We start from the raw sequence: 6,995 nt of genomic DNA, 5'->3' as shown, positions 1-6,995 counted from the left end.
CAACAAGCAGACACTCCTCACTTGAAAATATAATGATGTATCTTTAAATGTGAATATTAGTTCTTGCTTTTCACTATAAAACATAGATTTTCTTCCTAGTTTGTGCCTACTACCTCTTTGTCCAGTTATTGTGATTTTTAAATATAAATAAAGGCTTTTTATTCACTCACACACTACATATGGACACATCACATGGTTCCCTTAACTCAACGTCTCTCATTAGGGTTTGCTGGTGAGTATCACCCGACACCTTCACCATCATCTCTTTTGCACCCCATCATTTCCTTGCACCATTTCCCCCAAGTTTATAGAGCTGGAGCTACTAGAATTTTGTGTCCTAACCCTGGCTTAAGCTGTGTACTTACAAACACATTTGGACATGAAACTTTACATATTTTTCCTATTTCTTGTTATTTCAGTCAGAAGAGTATACTTGATATACCATAGTAAGAAAATCAGTAACTTTTTCAGTTTTCCATCTGTAACAGCTACATTTTAACAATGCATATAATTAAAAGTAGCTCCCATACATTTAGATTTTCCTTCCTTGTTCTCATTTGTAGTTCGATATAAGAAACTTCTTAGGAAAGTCAAAATAAAACAATTCCAAATGCAGCTCTTTGATAGGTCATTCTATTTTCCAGCTGTCTCGACTCCTCCCCTGTCTGACAGCTGCCACAGAAAGAGAAAGATGAGAACCTTGTGACTGTCTCTTCCCCCACACTCATAAAAACATGTTTTATTCATTTGTACCTCAATTCTTCTCTGAAGCTGTTTAGGAAGGTACAATGAGAAAAAATGGGATATAATGTACTGTTGATAAAGACATTGCATTTATTCTTGCAGGAAAAGAATGGCATTTTCCAAAAGCCAATTGATCCAACTGATTAACTTTAATTAAAGGTAATATGCTACTTTGTGATAGTTGTAAAATTATCTCATTTGAATATTAGAGCATGAAATAAGCTAGAAAAAAACATTATTTAGAACCACCAAGAGATGGTTATCATTTTATCCAGTTTCATACAATCATTAGATCAGAATTCAAGAGGATATTAGGAAGGTCATATTTAATTTTAAGGAGAGGATCTTAAAAGAAAAAGTGAAAATTATACAACTTAAAAAAAAAAAAAAAGAAATGATACACTCTGCTAGCCTAAGCTCAAATGAGGACAAAACTGACATAAAAACAGACTCGGATTCATTGATTATTGCTGTTGAAAGCAATTAAAATGTTGTTAAATCTATTGGAGAATGGATGAAAAAAGTTTAGTAACTAAATGTGCTGAACATTGGACCACATGATTTATGCAACTTATTTAGTATTCATAAAACATTATGAAATAGATATTATCATCTTCATTTTATGCATAAAGAAAAAGAAGAGTTTAAGTATGTTTCCCAAAGACACACATTTAATAAGCAGAGATCCTTATATCTAAAATTGGGTATAACTCACTATGGAATCAACTTAATGCCCACTATAAGACAGATGTAAAATCAGGGGAAAATACATGTCAATGATTTACGTTTTATCAACGTATATGTATATGTGTAATGATGAGTATGTGTATAATGATTCAATGTATATTAGTATACATTAGTGTATGTGTATATATAATGTATACATTATGCATTAGTATAACATATACTGATTCAATGTGTAATGATTCAATACTTAGTATATGTATAATGATTCAATGAATTATTCCATATTTTTATTTAACAAATACCAATGGAATACACAACATGACCATTTCTGGAAGCAGGAAACATATTTGATGACAGAATCTTAATGCTGGAGACATACAATGTGACAAAACACATGGCCAGTCTAGAAATTACAGGATCTCAATAAGCTTAGATTAAAAGCTACCTACTTGCTGACTCATTAGCATGAATTACACCAACAAACAACAAAACCTTTTATTTGCCCCAGTTTTGATATTTAACGTGTTCTCTGATATTTGCATTGTTTGTGAGAGAAACAGCAGTCTGATCCATTTTGGTGAGAGAATACTGAAAATTTGCAGATCCACACAAGAGAAGGACCTAAGGAAAAAGCTGAGGACAGAGGCATGAGAGGTCCTGGGTTGTGACTGTGTAAATTACTGGTCCTCCTACCTCACTCTTCATGTATCTGTGGTCTTACTCTGTCCTCTTATTGGTCAGAATGTCCAACCCCACCACTGGATTTGGGGCTTTTCTACGTGACTTGCTTTAGCCAATGACACATTAATGGATGCAAATTTAGCTTAAAAAAGGTGAGTGTGGAGTTCACCTCTTGTGTACTGATGATTTCCCATACAACCACTACCCAGGTAATCAGGGTCTCAGTATCTTCCTGACCACATGCTCCTGGTAAGTTCTGTCCCCAGGAGAACAGGAGACACAGGGAGCAGATCCAAGCCCAAGGTGAAGTTTGGGGCCTGGAATCCAGCCTATTCCAGTCAGGTTGTAGCTGCCACACAGAACACTGAACATGAGATTAAATGACTGTTGTTTGAAATCATTAAGTTTTGGGGTTCTCAGGGCAGTAACTCACTAGTACTCTTATTAATGATGCTTAATTAATGATTTAGCATATTTTTTAGGATCCCCCACAGTTGAAGTGCAGATAAAGTAGAGCTTTCCAGTGACTTTTTGAATGCACAGTGGTGTAAGATATCATTAAATATCCCCAAAGGAATAATACCGAAAGCATCAACTACTCTGGGAATCAATACGCAATGACCAAGAGATCTTCAGTGTGTGTCGGATGAATGCCTGACAAACCAGGGACTGGGCTAGAGGTAGTGCTAGTAAAGGGGTCTCAGACTCAGCCCACACAGGATGGAGAGTCTACACTGAAGTCACATTAAGAGTCCAAAACAAACGTACGGTTACCAGGGTGGGGCAGGGGTGGGAAGAGGTCAATTGGGAACTCGAGATTTGGAGAACTAACTAATATATATAAAATACATAAACAAGTTTATACTGTACAGCACAGGGAACTATATGCAATATCTTATAGTAACTTATAGTGAAAAAGAACATGAAAACAAGTATATGCATGTTTATGTATGACTGAAGCATGACGCTGTACACTAGAAATTGACAGAATGTTGTAAACTGACTGTACTTCAATAAATATATATATATATATATATATATATATATGAAAAAAGTCCAAGAATTACTGTTCCCAGGCCTTTCTGAATTAATTTATTAGAGTTTCCCAGTACTCTTGTTAGGCAGTGAGACAGAAATGAGTACCAGGCAAGGGGAGAGGAGGGGATGATATTAATTATACCAGCATATTATTAATAGTGTCCTTTTTCAGTCATAATATCATCTCAGTTTGGATAATAACCTACGTGGTCCCATGTTATAATTCAGAGTAGAGTTATTACCCTCAAGTGAGAAAACTACTTGATACGTTAACTATGATCAGTGGTCACCTGAAGTTGTTCATTTGATATATTTTATAGTTAGGATTATTTGTAATCTATTGAAAGAGACAACCAAGGGATGCAACAAGAAGTTAAGATTTTCAGCTTATAGAAGGAAAAAGAATTTGCCCAGAGAAACTAGAAGCAGCAGAGTGTTTCTAAGGATAAAAGGCTTGCGGTGACAGGAACAATCACATTAGGGAACAGGTCAGGGCTCTTCAGTTTGAGGGGCAACGACCTTAGCTGGGACTGTAGGCGCCCTTCTCCTAGACGGCTTTCATTCACGACCCAGCTTTCATCCAGCCATCAGTCCACCCCCTCTAACTCCAGCCCCTCCACCCACGAGGGGGGAAACAGGCAGTTCCACATGCAAAACGCCCAGGAAACATGGGTAACTAAGCACATCAGATACTTATTGTACAAGAGAAACATATAGAAAGATTATCATCCCAACCCTCAAAGGACCAAAGTTCAAGCTGACACTAAAGAAACATGAGCACCACAGGGACTGCTCCCAGGGTCAGATGCACTGTGAGGTGCACACGGTTGTGCATATCGAAGACGTGTTACGGAAACGGACCTTTTACATCTCATGTGATGTCTTACCTTTGTAGACATCTGACATCTTTTCACATCAGTTGCAGTATCACATTATTTTGAATGAGTTATACAAAGCTGCGCTATGCCATTTGTTTTACATGTTTAAAACTTATTGTTGATACTGATTTTTTGTGTTTGTCACTTATTGAACTTTAACTATCATTTTCAGGAAAACTTTATATTCAGCAGTAAAGTCAACTATTAAAACAACTGTATCTCAAATGCTATTGCTTCTGTAGTCAGCATTTAGGAAAAAGAAATACTGTAATGCATGGCCTTTAATTCCTGGTAACTTAATTAAACAAGTAGGGTTCAATTATGATAGCACTAATGTGGCACTTAATTACCACACGTGCATCATAAAAACTATGCACAAAATGAGAGGTAATTTCTCTATTTGAAATGTTATTTGTTCTTATTTTATATTACACACAATACATATATATATAAATATATTTATTCTTATTTTATAAACAACATATGTTTTCTCCTTCCTGATAACTATAAAAGTATGTGAAAACAAAGAATATCCTGACAAGGGAAAAATGATTCTACAATGCAAGGATATGACAATTTCTCAGCTTCCAAATTTAATTTTGTGAACTCTCAGTATCATACCGCTCTCAATGTGACTTTAGGTGATTGTGAAGAGCCAATAAAAATGTTGTAATATATGGTAAGCCATTGAGTCTGGGACTCTAATCTCATTATACTGTCTACAGATCTTTAAAAGTTAGTACGAAAGACATCCAAATCTAATAAAACTTAATCTGAGCAAAGAATTATTGAGTTTTCCAAATCCATTAAGAAACCTAATGGCCATGTGCTGTGAACTAAGGCAAACTGAGTAATCTAATTCTGCTTTTTAAATGAGAGAGGTCAGTGCTATCTTCAAAGACCTCTTTCTAGATATTAACTAAGAAAGCCACAATACACACACACAAAGGCATCAATACATGAAATGAGTAACGCATCAAGATGACTAAGTTTCTGATCTTCAGTTAGAAAAGGCACCACTGAAAACTTGCAGAAAGCTGCCCTCCAGGAGAAAGTCAGCATTTCAAGCAGGGTGCAATTAGCAGGGGCTAGCCTGGATATAAGCCCACAAAGGAGTGAAAGAAGAAAAATATGCAAAATTTCCATAAATATCCATAAAATATATTATTAAGTTAGGTTTCCTTGAGAAAGTGTTTTTGTCTGTTTGTTTGGTTTTGACCTGTCTTACTGTGTTCTATTTTTCTGTTGTCTCTGATTACAGAGTAAATTCGCCATTTCAGTAAAAACAACACACCTGCCTTTGGGAGGCTTTCATAGATAATGCACAATGAAGATTCTCCTAATGTTACTTTATTTTTATTTGAGTCTCAATGCATCAAAAGGTAGTTTTAAAAGTGTAAGATAGTCTCCTACTGCTCCTGATAAAACTTATTGTCCAGTCAACACCAACCTGCCTACAGGGTTCTGCTGTCAGGCAGATTTTTCCATCTGCCATTCAACGAATCATTCAGAAATGTATTAAACACCATTACAATGGCCTGTACCAGGCACTAGAGAAATACACAATCCCTTGGTACCAGTAGGTAATAGGTTACTAAATGACACCAAACATTAACATTACCATACAAAGCTAATAGTATTGGAGCTGTGGGTATGAAAGTATATATTTTGAAGTTCATCTCATAAACATCTGATCCAGTCTCAAGTCTCTAGGGAAATGCCCAGAGTCATTCAAGCTGAGACAGGAAGCATGAATAAGAGAGGGCGAGATAAGTAAGTGAGAATGTTAGAAAAGGACATTCAATATGGAGAAGAAATTGTACTAAAGACCAGCTATATCAAAAAATAGAGAGTAGGTCTTAACTGTTCTCACCACAAACACACAATAATTACGTGATGTGGAAGGGTGTTAGCTAATGCTACAATGATGACCATACTGTAATACATAAATGTATCAACTAAATATGTTGTATTCCTTAAATTTACATGATGTTATATGTCAATTACATCTCAATAAAAAAGACTCAATTATAGCTGGAGAGTAGATGTGAATTAGGAGATGCGTACAGTGAAAAAGATGAGGCTAGAGAGGGAAGAAGAGTCAGGTTAAGAAATTTCCCCTGTATCTTTTAGCTAAAAGAAACAGTTAAAAAATATTAATGAAGGCTAAGACATAAACATATTTATACACAAAAATAGTGTTCTGGGTCATTTTTTCCCTTAGACCTGGGAAAAATAGAAGTGAATATACTATTTAAATAGACCACTGCAGTAAAAAGTGAGTAACTGGAATGAACTAAAATCAATAGTTTAGAAGGAGGAAATGACTTTTTTTTCTCACCACATATTCAAATCTTGCTTCTGTCCTATTTTTTCCCAATCGTGAAAACTATCCTTTGCTTGGATACTAGACCTTTCCATGTACCTGAAGGTGATAAAGAACAGTATCATTTTCAATATGAAAAGATGAAGAAAGGAATGATAAAGCATCAAAACAGTGCTACTTGACTAGTGTTGTTAAAATCTAGAGTTGGTGCAACAAATGCCGGCGGGACAGGTGCTCGAATGATGCTCATTTCCCTGGAAAGTTGTCTTGTATATTCAGAGACATGTCTACCCATGTCCTGGAGACCTCCTGCTTGCTGCCCATTTCCTAGCATGGCAATGTAACAGGGAAGAACCAATCTGACTCCATATTAGATCTGTTCCTTTGGCTCTAACCCTTTTCTCTGTTTCCTGCAGTCAGGCTGGTTTTGCACCTTTTGTAAAAGAGTGTTGCCTACAGCCTGAAATATACAGGAGAACCCATTTTCAAGGCTCTGACCTTCAAGGGTACAACACTATCCCATTCATATAAAAATAAAAAGTTGCAGAATAGAAAATAACATTTGTCTTGTTGGAGGTTTGCAGGGGCATCATGACCTGACCTAGGCAGACAGCTGCAAGAACAAAGGATTCCCACAGCAA

Source organism: Camelus ferus, chromosome 23 (genome assembly GCF_009834535.1).
Source record: "Camelus ferus isolate YT-003-E chromosome 23, BCGSAC_Cfer_1.0, whole genome shotgun sequence".
Classification (NCBI taxonomy): domain Eukaryota; kingdom Metazoa; phylum Chordata; class Mammalia; order Artiodactyla; family Camelidae; genus Camelus; species Camelus ferus.
The sequence above is the reverse complement of the archived record's forward strand: the minus strand, read 5'-3'. Positions refer to the sequence as shown.